Raw genomic sequence first — 15,574 nt, forward strand, 5'->3', positions numbered from 1 at the left:
GCAAAATTTGACTTCTATAATGTTTCGCGAAATTTGCTTTAGCGGAAAACCGAGGTTTCGGAGTTGGTTCCGCATTGCAGAACTGCATCCAATTATTTCTTGCGCCCAAAGTTAAAGCGTATTACGTTTCTTGATAGAATCAATTTCAATGTCGCTAAATGGGAGAGAGAGAGAGATTATCGTATAGTATAAGCTATAATTCTTATTTTACTCTTAAATATCGTTCTACGTAATTTGCACCCAATTCGATTGCTATTATTACGAATGTATACGGGAGATGCGTCATTGTTGTTACTCCCTCGTTCGCTGTATCTCGAAGCACCATCGCATCGAGAAGGAAAGAGAGAGAGAGAGAGAGAGAGAGAGAGAGAGAGAGAGAGACATCTCCATGATCGCTCCACAATTATCCAACGTTATTCGCAGGCCAATTCGTGACTTGTATCGAGACTTGTGTATCCCAGAATCTCAATTACAGTCAGGCTCCTTACACGGGAAGTAATATACTGCGGATTCAACTGTCATGTAGTCTGCGAAACTCAAACAGACACACGTGTATCTACTATGAAAATTATATATTAAACATGGAACTGCAAGAGACGTGCAAATATTACGCGAGTGCGCGAATATAGAGGGCAAGTTTAATCGAGATGATTATTACGGCGAGATAAATGTGATATACGCGTCCTAGTAACAAAAATAACAATTCTCAATTACAATTGCGCGTAACTGAAAACTGTGATAGCTGCTAAATGAATAATCGCTCGATCATTGCACGTTGGAGAAGATTTGTGTTACCACGGGTACGCCGATTTATTTTATAACGTCTATATTTTACATTTCACAAATGGGTGTCTCTAAACTAACGTTGATTGCGCCACGAATAACGCCAGAGGCTATCTAATCTGAAGGAGCACTTCCGTTAATTCGCCCATCCGGAAAATTGTCTTCGATTCGACTGGAAAAGTTAACGGGCACGTTCATTAATAATACGCAACGCTTCTCCACGCTCCACTGCTAAGAAAACGCACACATTGTTACGTAGATAAGCGCCACTAATGATACCACAGTCGTTTGGTGTCGCATGCAGTGCACGTTTATTCCCGACGAATTGCCGTAATTATCGCGGTTCTCTACCGAATTAGAGGTTCACCCGGCACTTTCGTTCCTTCGTTTTTCGTTTTACGACCAGATCGCGGAGGATCGGAGAAACCAAAGGTACCTACAGAAAATACAGTTGACCCTAGGGCACTTTGCAAAATTCAATTCCGTGCGTTCCCTCGCGGGAAGAGAGAGAGAGAGAGAGAGAGAGAGAGAGTCTCGGTACAGCGTACCTGCAATTAAACTTCTCAACAATCCGTTCGCGATCAATTAGACCGGCGAAGACCAGTTTAAGCGAATAATTTTCTCGAACGGAGAATGTTTACGGCGTGTAACGAAATTAGATTCTGTCGCTCTTGTATCTTCCTCGAAGAATGACGTCGCAATGCGAGTGGGCGGATGGATCAAGCATGCCTGCTTACAATGTCAGATTATGCAATTGACCCTTGCGGTTGTCCCGAATCTCAGAGCCGCGGTCATTTGAATCTCTTTGGACCATATATAGTCTCTCTCTAATTGAATCCCCCGGCGCCCTAAATCGGATTCATTAAAGGCGATGATCACAAGAGGATCCCTTAAGACTGACTCAGACCCAATTGACAGCGAATAAGACAAATTGTCTAATGACAAATGTAGGATAAGCGAACTAGATGTGGATGAGGTACTAATTCCGAAATCATTTATTATCCGTGTAATTCTTGTTCTATCGCAAACAACATTTCCTACATTCTTTTTCTAACCTACAGCTAATAGAGTAATTATTTTTCCTTCACTACATATAATGTTGTATATTTTATTTATATATATTCATCGTCAAATTTAAAATAAGATTTTTTAATATGGAGATTATAGGCTTTTACAATACGACGTATATGGCATCGAATTTGATGAAAAAAGTCAGTATGTTAAATAAATATTATTGTGTATATTTGTATAATTTTTAATAGCAAATTAATACTTTTAGTCCCCTGAAAATATTCAGAGATATCATTTTTTTTATCATCGTTTGTAATTATTTTAAATTTAGTAAAATAATGTTTAATTTATATATCTAATCCGCAACTAGACCTCGGAATTAAAAATAGATCGACACCCCCGCCACATTTACATTGCGGTACGTAAAATAGTCTTACTATCTTGTATACACTATATAGTATCCCATTAGCAATTTATAAGATCGAATAATAATAAAAATCAAATAAAATCGTTGCATAAATCATCCTTTGGTATTAATTATACTTGTTAAATATTCCATTAATTGCTTATAGCACCGTTTTGCATGAAAATATGGTCGTCAATTCTAATAATATGACCGTGAGTTTTAGTTTTTCTTATTCTGCAAACAAAATGTGCACAAAAAGGTTGCGTAAATTTCGGTGTTAAATAGATTACGCAATTGAATCGGTACGATCAAATTTATTTTAGCGCGCCCGGCTGCACCGGCGCGGCGCAACGGGTAAACCAACTGGCTTATAACAGTATTTCGGCAATGTCGAAAATTCCACACGAAGCGTTAATCATCATTACAACTGCAAAACTCGTTGTTGGTCGTTTGGAGCTTTTAATAATCGCGTATACGCGTACTGCGATACAATACGCCGCTCGTCGATCGCGCGAGCCACGTTAATTATTCTTTAGAACACCTGCTTTTATTCGATACGGCTCATTGTTTCACATCTTTCGCGTATTTACAGTACAAAGAGAACGTTATATCCACGCAAAGAACATTCGGTAATAAATGTATTATTGCTGTGATAAAGCAGCAATAAAACGAGAACGTGATAACGTTTGTCGACAATATTTACGCAATATATTCGATACCATTCACAGAATATTGATATACAACGTTAGAAAAAAAATCCCTCCTAACGCACGAGAATAATATATATCACGCGGATATGAATCTCCAGCGGTTTCATAATGTCACGCGACAAAGAAGTTTCATTGGATAAGAAGCTTAAGGGTTACCTTATCTTATCGGAAACTTTTCAAGAAATTTCTTTTTTAGGAAATGTCTACCTGTTGCTGCAACCACATAGATACAGAAGAAATATAATCGGATTAGACATAAATAAAAATATTCGGTACGAAAACAAAACCGAAACTTCTATTCATACGAGTAGTTTACATGAAATTCGTTATTTATGTTGTGAAGAATTTTCCTATTTTTTTAACGGTTAAATAGCGAAGAATGACCAAAGCGCATGCAGATTCACGGACAACTTTCGGGGCGTTTTCCCGTTGATAAAGGAGTCGCGCGTTTTTGGGGGAGAGAATTAGCGAATTACGCGTATACCGCACACAAGCGAAACGTAACTTTTCCACCGGGCGGCAAGTATAATATAGCTTGAATTTCCAACGTGAAGAGAACGCGCGGCATACCGAGTCGTGATATATCGTTTTGGCGGCCGTTAATTGCCGCGTTCTCACGAAATTATAATTAATTCTATTTAACTATCCGTTAAATCATCGTCACCCGCACGAACGCGTATACGGTCGTTCGCAAGACGTGCCGCAAAACGCCCGCGCCGTTTTACGTCCGATCATAACCGAGAAAACAACGTGCGGTAAAAAAAAAGCGAAGGATAAAAAAGTTGAAAAAAAAGTTACTAAAGCTGCCAGGCGGACAATAATTTTCGACAGCCTAACATTCGTTGCAAAAACCACTCAGGCCAGCAATTGTCCTAGTTAGTTGCTCGTCAGGTACTAGAGAACCTTTTTGTCAGTTTCACGTATACCGGCGTTATATTTAACACCCATCGATGCGCCGGGGATCCAACAAACAATCGAACGTTTAAAAAGTGTGTATTTCATTTTCCGCCAAATGAATCAATCGATCTCCGCCGCAGATTTCTCACAAACGTGCTTAACGACTTCGATCGTGATCGCGCATCATAAATTTCAGTTTTTATTTATCTATTTTGCTAAGACTTTAATTGCATTACATAGAGTAATAAATAAAACGTGGAGATTGATACGTGATACGAAATCGTTTCTTACTGGGAAAAATCTATCATCTTCTCTTTACTTCAATTTAAAGCTAAATTATTATTACGAAGATTCAAGAGAGAAACTATAAAGTTACACGAAATTTATAAAAATGTTGGAAAAGTTTCGAGTTTACCTATATGTATGTACTTTTCAGATATGTTTAAAGATATCAGATATCTTTAATAAAAATCTGATATTTAATAATAACCTGATATATTTAATAATAACCTAATAAATTTAATAAAAATCTGATATATTTATAATACATTTTATAAATAATACATTTAATAAAATATATTTATTAAAAATTGGATAAAATCCGATGTATTTAATTCGCATGGAACTGTCATGACGTATAAGTAGCGAGAGCGCAATTTGCTAATCGCGATGCTGGCGGGAATCGAACTTGAAATATTTCGCGAATTTCGCTCGGTCGACAGCGCCCGCGTGCACGAGTGCCGCCGCAGGCGCATTCATTGCAACATTGACGTGAAATTGCAGTTCATATCTCAATGCTCTCGCGTAAATATGTAACGAGGTATAATCGCACGTTCGACATTTGCTTAGTCCGTTCGTTTATTTTTCAAAACCCTCTCATTAACCGAACGAGCTTGATTGTGACGGTTGTTCTTATGTTCTATAATATTTTATCTGCATCCGCAATTTTTGCTCCATAAAACATATATATGCAACATGCAGATGTGTGACCATTTACATTTTTTATAAAAATACCAGACCAACGTTCGTTAAAATTGGTTATTTTTCGGAACTATTCGTCTCTCAACGGTTTGTTTCTGCACTATAATTGAACGGAAAAAATGTATTTGAAAAATAAAATTAAGGGCTGAACGAAATGAAATCTAATAAGAAGAAATAAAATCTCATGATATTTTACACGTTATACAAAACATTATAATTTTTTCAGTTTTTTTTTTACTGAAATTTTATATTAAAATTTTTAACATAGAGAAAAGTAGTAATGTATGAGACAAAATTGAGAGAGATATTGGCCAGTATTATTTTTCATTCAGTTTTCTCAAAATTGACGTAGTTTTCTAATATCGTTACTTTGATAAACATGCACGAAAGAAGTTACCTACAGGTGTATACTGTCTTTATCTTGAAAAATATTCTCGTTACGAGATACGGGTACGTTATTTCAATTTTACTTAAAGGGGAAGGGAGATAAACGTGCATATGAATTACTGTGGCATGTATAGTGATCAGGCGTAACTTACGAAAAAATAAAATGTCCATATCGTAAGAGTGACGTAAATACTAACGCTCCCAATAATGTTGATGTTATACGTTTTTAAGCGATGCGAGATCGACCGGGGTAAAAATCATGGTCTATATATATGGTTTTACATCGTGTCGCGGCTCTTATCAGATCGCGGTGCTGCATTTGCTATAAATAATCATACGATGTATAACACCGTAGCGCGGCAGTGCCATAAATAACGGTTTGCGTTTATCGTCGCAACATCTCGCAGCGTGGCGCATTTTGCAGACGAAGGAGCAATTTAAAGCTGATATTGTAACGATATCCCGACATTCTCGACAAAGATGGACACGTAGGGCGAGCGGGCGGCAAGGTAACGGCCCGGATTACGGTTTATTTGCCGTAATTCGCGAGGCACTGCTTCTCCGAAAGAAATAAAATCTCGGTCTCGCAAATTATTTCATTCTGGCGCGCTCGACAAATATTGCCGTCAGTTAATCGGAACGTCGCTCGATGAAGTACCAAACGGCGATATAATGCTGCGCCACGACCGCGGCGCGACGCGACGGCTCGCGGCCCGGCCCGGCTCGGCTCGGCTCAGCTCAGCTTCTGTGGCAGGCGCGAGAATCAATATTGCCACAATCGAACTAACAGAGAACCTGCTCGACGCGCCGCAGTCGATCGAAAGGAATAATTGGCGCGAATATTAAGAGCGTCCATTAAGGCGACCTCGGTAATAGGCTATGCCTTTTTACGCCGCGCGAGCGATAAAGCGTAATCCCCGCGAGTGTTCGCCTATATAACCCGTCGCAGAAATTGAATTGGACGGCATACGTACAAATTCATCGCAACCTAGCGAATGTCCCATGACGTCCTGTCACCTCGCATTAATTTTTCCCCTCGCTCCGGAATTTTTTCTTTCTTTTCTAACAAATGACGTTCACATGTAAAATTAAGTACGCGCGCGGTAAAGGCCACGTATCGTAATATTAATCTACTTATTTACGTGTCTCTTTGAACACGCGACGCGTTCACCGCGCGATGATGAAATTAATTGAAAATTTATCTAGACAATATATGAATGAAAGTCAAGCGATATTATTATACGCATCTCTCGTAAACTGGGTCGTCGTACGGCAATACGGATGATATAGGTGTATTGATATATCATCGTAACAAATTGTAATATCCTACCTTATCATTATCGATTTCTATTTTCTGAACGTCCTATTGTCCGACAATCGACCGAATCGACAGAATCGCCAAAAGTTTCATTCGTTTTAATCGCACGATTTATAAATTCGCAATAAAAGTTATATCGAATTATATAAACACATATTTTGCGAACTGCGTAATAAATTTAATAATATACCACAAAGAAGTACATACATGTGACTAAAATTCGTATCAAAAACAGATAATTTCATGGAAATGCCGATAAAATATTGCCGGTAGGAAGTAATTTAAAAAATGGATTGAAAATGCTATTAAAATGCCCGTCGCATTCTCTAAAACGGCAGAGCGGTTCTCGATTCGTTCGGCACTAATTGTAGGTCTCATCGTAATAGCCTCTCCTAATGTTGCTTTAACGAGTTACGCGGGACATCGAAAAACAAGCGACCGGAGAGTATTCAAGTCGTAATGCATTTTCTGGCAGCGGAGTCCGGCGGATGGCACGGCCGGGCGTTTCGCTGCCGTAAATTACGTTCGGAAGCGGTTCCGGACCTATTTTGATTTGCATATGGGGACCGCAATGTGCCATCGAATGGCCTGCAAGCGCTATTTACCGCAGCGCAATTCGCCGCCGGTAACTAATCGCGAGTCCCCGTATATGCTCGCGTTCTAATATGCTCCATCGCTCTAATATCCTTATCTCAACGCGCATGCAGGAGAGAAAAAAAATCGAGTCAATTCCGGATTCTAAAACGTGAAAAAAAAAACACGGACGATCGAAACATGTCAATTTAGCGGACAGTACGACGTGTCGCGGTATCACGATCGCACACGTGCGCGTCGGTCATCGCTGAAACGCCGCTGACGTATAAATCCTACGCGCTTATCTTTCCATTTTCCGCGCAAGCACAGAAGCAAGTTAAACAGATGCGCCATTGTTCGGCCCGATGTGACCTCCGTGATAAATTCGCGACTAGTTAAACGTTGCCACGAGTCCTGTGCTTCTTTTTTGATTTTGCTTACGCGATTGAACTTTATTTCAGAGACGTAAAGCCCCGCGCGTTCACACATATCACACACCTGTCATTTTTTCAGTATATAACATCACGATTATTACGTGGGAAAGGGACGTTTAAAACAGAGATACACGTCAACGGGACGTTTGAAAAGCTAACTTACACAGCGGAACATATTCGGGTATAAATTATTGTCAACTGTTTATTACGTTAAAAAGAAAGAAGCGCAGCGTGTATAAGCAAAATTATAAATGTTTGCTCGGTGAACCCAAGTCGAAGCAGCCCCCAATCGTGCAGCGTTGAATATCAGACGCAGTCTCCCGTGGGATATCTCCATCCTGAACCCTCCAGCGTATGTATCCACATCGAGCGCGCGCGGTGTGTCCTCAATCTGGGTGCATGGGTAAGCGCTTTCGGTTAAACAACTTTCCAAATTAGACGAGCGGGCAAGTTAGTTGCAAGGAAGAACCGGGCTAATGAGACACGGCTAGCCCCGCATGACCAATCCCGTAATTATGGACTGTAATTGGCTCAGTTCGACACTCGTTATGCTTCATGCATACTTATGAGATCATCTCGAATATAGCGCGGCCGAGCCCGTCCCACGTTTCCACGTTCTGTGTTTGTTTTCCTATTCCTGGGGCCACGTCTCACGAAGGACGCATGTCGATAACGAAACTTGGTTCTCGAAAAGGAATTACATATCGGCAATGTATACTTCGATATCTCTCCATCGGCCACGAACTTTTCAGTTTTCGATGGCAGTTACATATTTTAGTGATTGAACGTAATCTCCATTTTGCACATATATAGAAAAAGTTTGCAGGCAGATAGAGTTAATCGATCTATCGGTGCTACTTATATGTGGTCTTAATGACCTAACAGTGAACCCAATTGCGGATCGAATGTCCTATTTTTGTGATGCAACGACATTTATATCCATTTTCATTGTTAAACCGCTATATAAATCCGCTAATAAATATCATTCGTCTGCGCCGTATTTGATGTTTATAAATTACAATATGGTTTTCAGTCATGCAGTATCCGGTCAGGTGTAGTTATAAAATTTTGTTTTTATCATAGTTTTATTTACGTGTGTATATTTATCTTTCGTATCTGCCGTGTAACAGTTATTTTCATTTCTGACATCTCGTGATTACGTGAAAAATATCGAACAACGCCAAATTTATTTACACGTATAGAGTATATAGCTACTCACTATTATTTTTCGAGTTTAATACGAGGAGAAGCACGCGTGTGCGTATTAGCGAGAATTTAATTTATCTTCACAATGATAGGTGTATCGAAAAAATTTTCCAAGTATAGGGCAACGCGGCCATTTTGTCTGATAGCAATGGCTTTTACTTTGTCCTCCTTCGTCGTGAGGACAATTAGAGGAATAGCGAAAGACATTGAGTAATCTTGCGATATCATGCGGATAATAAAAGTAGCGCAAAGTACTATAAAAACTCCATCACTGTCCGCGGTAACGATGTTCAAGCCTTATACTTTGTCGGGCGAATTATGATTTATGGATAGCACTACGGGGGTGACCGTGTGCGGTACCTTGCGGCGTGTCAAACAAATCCCCTTCGGGATTCTCCATTTATTATTCCGCGTTATACACGCGCGACTACCGGGTTCGCCCTCGCTCTACACGTGTACTCGCATTACGTACACAAAAAATCACGAGAATGCGTCGCGTCGCATGAATATACAGCGCATCCCCATATATCCTTCCCTATAGTCTTCTAAACTGCGTTTTACAAAACAACGAGCAATTCGTGATATTTCAAGGCACGAAAGTAATATAGTTTTAATGCAATTCGGCAGACATCTTTTGCTAAAAATTTAACTCGCGAATATCTGCGATATATAGATACATTCTACACCTCGTTCTACACTGTTTTAAATCCATGTACTTTGCGTAAAATATTTAAATGGACACATGTATGCTCGTGGATATCCTACATGCGGTTAAATTTTCTCGAGTATATAAATCGCATTTGACCTCTAATAATGCGAACAATTGTGAATAATTATTATTTCAGATTTCAAAGTACAATAGCTCTTTAAATTTTTTAAAGAATCGTAAATTTAATCCAGCAAAAATAATACTGATGTAATGTGACACAGTACACGTTCACATTTATTGCAGCACAATAAAATATGAGCGTCTCTTAGGTATCACAAAATATAGTATCTATGTTAAAACAACATCGTATATACTTTTTGCCAAACGACTCGCATGAAAATGCCTCTAAAAATAATATTTAGTAATTTATATGTGATCGATGTAATCGAGAGTACACGAACCGATCAAGTTCTTATTTTCGTGCTAAATCATATTTTCCCGTATTTTTCTGTTCGTTTATTGGAAAATTCTCTGGAGGCGCTTCATCCATTTTCCTGTCACCGATAAATTTAACTGGTTGCTTGCAGTTCGGAGTGGAAGCTGCCAAATATGTTGGATCAAAGATTTCTTATCGATAGTCCAGTGAATATACTCTAAGTAGCGTAATTTGCGAAAAAATATATGTCCATTCACTGATAGTATCATGTATATCTTGGATAGGATATTTTCGATAATATACATACTTAATATTGCAAATATATATAATATATAATGATAGAAATAAGGATTTATCGAATTATAGTAATAGTAATTGTATTGTATAAGCGAGGATATTTGTTAAAGTTGATCGCGATAAACTAAATCTCTTTACTGAGTTTGAGCAATATGCTACCAACACGATTTAATATTTAAATGTCCAAAGTACATTTTTTGTAAAACAAGAAAGTGACAGAAATTAAAGATATGCCATATAGCGTACTACTATTGAAGAGGTCAGAGATCGTGTCTCCATTCAGTCGACGGATGGACTCTCAATGGAAATCTCATTAAAAAATAACAATTGTCGGCTTACGATGCGATACCTTACGATGCGAGCTTCAAAGTCACCTATTGTATATATATACGTTGCTCTTTAACCATTTAGAAAAAAAAGGTGCTTTTAAGCCAGCTCTTTGAAGAAGCGAAATGAAAATCTGGGCTTCGCGTTTCAAACTGCTTTCAGTATGCCGTTTTATTTAGAACCTCTGCTTGCGTGTGTAGAAAATTAAATTCTCTGTCTATCATCATTCTTTCTCTTCATCTCCTCCTCTCGTCTCCCCATCTCATTCTACTGCTTTGTCACTTTGTTCCGGTCGCACACCCTTCTAGTCTCGCGCGGAAAAAGACGTCTGATACGGACATTATCTCCCGGAAAATAAATTGCATTCGATGCTGCGGGTTTCACTTTATTCGTTTGAGAAGCAAGACACCGACGCGGGAGTCGCTTTCGCGCGCCGAAACATGAACGAACCGCGGAAAAATCAGAAAAATGTCGCGTCTATACAAATAGCATGTGTCGTGATGAGGTGTGGTAAAAAAAAAGAAATAAATAAAGTGAGAACGCGAGAGGTGATTCGAATAAAAAATATAAATATAAAAAATAATAATAAAAAATTACGTTTTCCGAATTCGTACATAATTTCACTAATGGAATCTCGTCGTCAAAGATGAACGAAACATATGACATGCAGCTCTATTAGTGTGTATGTGTGTGTCGTATGCACAAAAATATTCAAAGGTCGTCGCATAGAAGTCTATCAAGAGAAATATCGAAATGTGAAACGCACTACTACCGTGTCTCAAGAGAATCAACCACATTATACCAATCATTAAAATTACACGCTGGCAATGTTCGATAGAGCCATGCAGAGCCTGTGCGCCCTCGTTCCACAACACTCTTCCCGCATACCAGCTACCTCCATTTAGACACGCGATAAACTTTTGAAACGGCAGAAACTAGAAGTTCCATCGGAATATTAGTTGTTCGTTAACCGGAGAATTTATTTACCGGAGAATTGGAAATACATGCAGTTATCGTTTAATAAAATAAAACTTGGAAATTTGCTCTTAAACGGTTCTTGTCTACGTGAAGATTCTGACATGTCTTTTTATGATGCATAAGAAGAATCTATTCGCGGTTGACAAGAAACAAGAAACTGATACAAAAAGTTTAATTAAGTTTGTCATGATTTCAAAATAATTTTCTGCTCGTTTATTGTAGATAAATTCCGTTTTGTAAATAATTTGCGGTATTAAAACAATATAATAGCTTCAATAATACACCGAAATAATTCGATTATTTTTATTTACTTATTCTCATTTCACTACTTTTAGACAATATATCATAATTTCCACGAATGTGTTCGAATCTACGCGAAAGTATCTTCCGCATTGACTGAAACAAAGACGTTCCAATCGGAGAACTATAAACAGAGAGAAATGCGATGAACTTATCACGTTGGGCGCTCGAACGTGTCCCCAATAATCCGCGTTCGCGAGTAATGTGCATAGTAATGCACGTCTTCTTGTTTCTCAGCGATCGAGTTTGTCGGAAAACTCGTTCGAGAAACACTGGCAGGAAATTTCGCCCGTTCTCTTATTCGTCCGTCTAAATCACGACTCGAATACACGCACGCACGCATGCACGCGCGCGCACGAGAGATCGAATCTTTTCGTAAAAGACGTACAGATTCACGGGGAACGGAGAACCGTCTCGGAGCGGGCGAACTCAATCTCTCTATCATCGCATCCCGCGACAAGAATAAAGAACCCCCGGGAAATTTTTTCGCAGATTATCATCAACAGTATCCCCGTCGGAGAACTTTCTTCCACATTTCCCGGCGACGAACTTCCCCGAGAAGCGAGGCAAAAGTGCAATCTGTTATATTTCAATAGAATAGCAATTCAAATAAAAGGCTTTTCGAAAATTGAACCGAGGAACATTAAGGTTTTATCGATTTCATCCACTATGGAAAAAAGGAAAAAATCTTTCGCGACTGTTATCGCTCAGAATTCAACATTAATTTAGTTTTCATTTGTTTCCATCTGACAATTTATAGCATTTATGTAATCATCTATGTTAATTGTACTTAAAAAAAAAGTTATGCTTGTAGCATAACTGAGTAACGATATCGACTTGTCGCGGAAATATCGAATTGTATCCGAATTTATTAATAAATATATGCACACGTTTCTGTCGAGAAAAACTTAAAGCGCTATTTTTTTCAAAGTTTAATGTTCTCAAGTTAATTCAGAACGCTGCGAATAAATAATAAAATTATATTTCTCATGCATCTGCAAACTTTTACATCATATTCTTATTGTAATTCGTAATATTACGATATATTGAACGTATGCATATATGTAAATGCACTACGATATGCTTTCAATATTGAGGGTTTATTCATGCCAATTACCGCTGATATTTTACCAGAAGTGAATAATAAATATTGATACAAGTGCCATTTCTAAAATGCAACGCAATCTTGTAAATTTCTAATAAATTGCTCGAACACGTTTTTACCTCGATTTTTACTCATCATGTATCACTCGGTAGAATTTTATCGTTATTTCTATATTATAAATTTTTATATTTGCAAGATTTTGACAGTTCTACAATCGCAATTTCCGATCTGCTTTCCAATCTGCCAATAAATCATTGCGTAGGAACGTTATATAGATTTGTATCGAGATTGAGATACTTCCCGGGTAAGAAAATCTCGCGACATTCCTATTGTCTGTTTTAACAAAAGATAATTAAGTCCATTGTTAAGATAAGAGCAAATTAAAAGTGTGTACAGTAGACTTCTGTACTTTAATTAACCTACATAAAAACGTATTACAACATAGGTGATCACGTCGTGATGTATTCCGTATTCTCGCGCAAATGTTTCTGTTTCGTGCCATGGAAGAAAAAATCGTATAACACACGAAGTAGGATTAATTTGGCAGAAAATTCACAGAAAACTTTACTGTTTACATTGCGTATTTATAGTGTGCGCGAGCTAAACTCGCCAATGTTTACCGCGAAAATTTCGAATTATTGAGCGAAGTTTGTCGAATTTATTATTCATAAACGCTTTTACCAAAAATTAGCGTGCGCATTATTAAAACGCCATTTTGGAAAATTCGAATTTATTTGGAGCTATTAACAGCAAATTTGTTTGTCAATGATATCGATCATTCTAACACGTCACTTGTCGTAACTCGCCTCTCTGAAATCGCAATATGCGAAACAATTATATTTCGCTCTTCGAAGTATTATTTCGAAATCATTTCTCTCATTGTATTTTTAAAACTTACGAACTTACATGCCCATTTAATTAACACGCGTTAAATATTTTACATGACAAATAGTAAAAAAAAAAGATAATTCCCCTTTTTATACCACATATTCAAATATATTAACCCTAGGTATACACAGTCTTATTTTGCCTACGTATTATACACTGTGGGGTCTCGGAGACCCCACTTTATAAGCTGTTGGTTGGAACTTTACCGCAAAATTGTTCAGGCTCAAATTGACCCATTGCAATGCAGTTTATTACGAGGATTTACTATTTACAAAAATTCAAATTTTGGAGATAAACTATATAGTTTATCTCCATACAGCACAGATTGTTGCAGAAAGCTTCCAGAAAGGTTTGAAGCTTTCTGCAAGGTTTGAAACCTTTCTGGAAGCTTTCTGCAACAATCTGTGCTATGTTACGTTATAGAAATAAAATAAAAAAATATTAAGAATAAAATAAAATTTCTTTTTTAATTAGAAGAGTTTTATGCTGAGTCCATATAATGATCCTGAACAGCCTGTAAAGATTCAAAATAACCTTAAAAAAATAATAAAAAATATTTGATGATTTCACTCTACATCGGTTATCTTTAAAAATAAAATTTAGGTTTTATTCGTATATCAGGTACTGATAATAATACGCTGAATAATAAGTCTGATGGTCGATATTTCGACGTGGGTTTATTCATTTTAAATTTTATAATTAAATTAATTAAAAATTAGGGGATTAGAGTCGAGAGCTATTTTATCGAACCTAGAGTGGATTTGACATCCGTCGACCGGCACACGATTGCGATTGAGATAAAACCCAGCGCGAGACGTGTTTTTCGCGATATAATTCAGTCGGGTAAACGCATATACCTCCGTTGATAACGATATTCATCCAATTACTACGCTGTCAATGTTATCCGTTTAAAACGCCGATTTCATTAGCGGAATCAATATAGTCAGCAGCGACTCATTGAGTCGCGCTTAAATCTCGTCGTAAATCACGGCGAGCGAAACGCGGGGGATGGCCATTTTGTGAATGGAGCTTTCGTCGCTTTCGCGCCATCCTCGATCGCGACGATCCGATATAAGCGCGGCTTCGGTTCGCGCGAATAAAATAACTATTTCGGGGATGCAAAATTTTTCTGACTGTCATTCGTATTTTGTTAGCGTATATCTCTATTTCTTCTTATTTCGCTTCCGCATGCGGATCTGCGGTTATCCAAGCGAAATATATGCGTAATGGGAGTTTTTCTCGAAACTCCTCGGGATCCAGCGATTCCGGAACGAAGCCAATCGCAGGCAGGTCACGGGGAGAGGGGAGGGGGGAGCAAAGTGGAAAATGCGGATTATATTGGATCGCCCCCGAGATGCTAGCCGGCGCGCTCGCCAAACATCAGACGCCAAAACACCAAAACACCAATGCGAAATGAAAAGAAAACAATTTACCTGAGGCCGCTGGTGAAAGCTGGTGAAAGCCCCCGGCGCTGAGTCGATATCCCGTGCCGCATTGAAACGGATGCAAATTCGGATGCGAATTAGCGCGGTCCGTGCGCCCGGCGCGTAAACGCGTCCGCGACCGACCGCGATAAAAGCCGCAACGAGAGCGCGCCGCGCGATCGATGGCGGTTTTTAATCCGCACGGATTAAAAGGATTATCGCCACGTCCCCGGCGACTCGACGAAACTCCCGATAGACCGTCGACGACCGCGTTCAAAAACCGCACCGACTCCACCGAACGAGACCCAGAACGCGTCGCGCTTCACGCGCCGCCTCCCGCGCGCGCCAACGCCGCGTGTCGCCAACTTTCACGGTGGCTACATCTCGCGTCGGCGCAACGCGACAGATAGCGAATAGCGAGCCGCGCGACTCGGTCGCGCAAAAATAAGCGGCAAAATGAAGTC

Source organism: Temnothorax longispinosus, chromosome 2 (assembly GCF_030848805.1).
Source record: "Temnothorax longispinosus isolate EJ_2023e chromosome 2, Tlon_JGU_v1, whole genome shotgun sequence".
Taxonomy (NCBI): domain Eukaryota; kingdom Metazoa; phylum Arthropoda; class Insecta; order Hymenoptera; family Formicidae; genus Temnothorax; species Temnothorax longispinosus.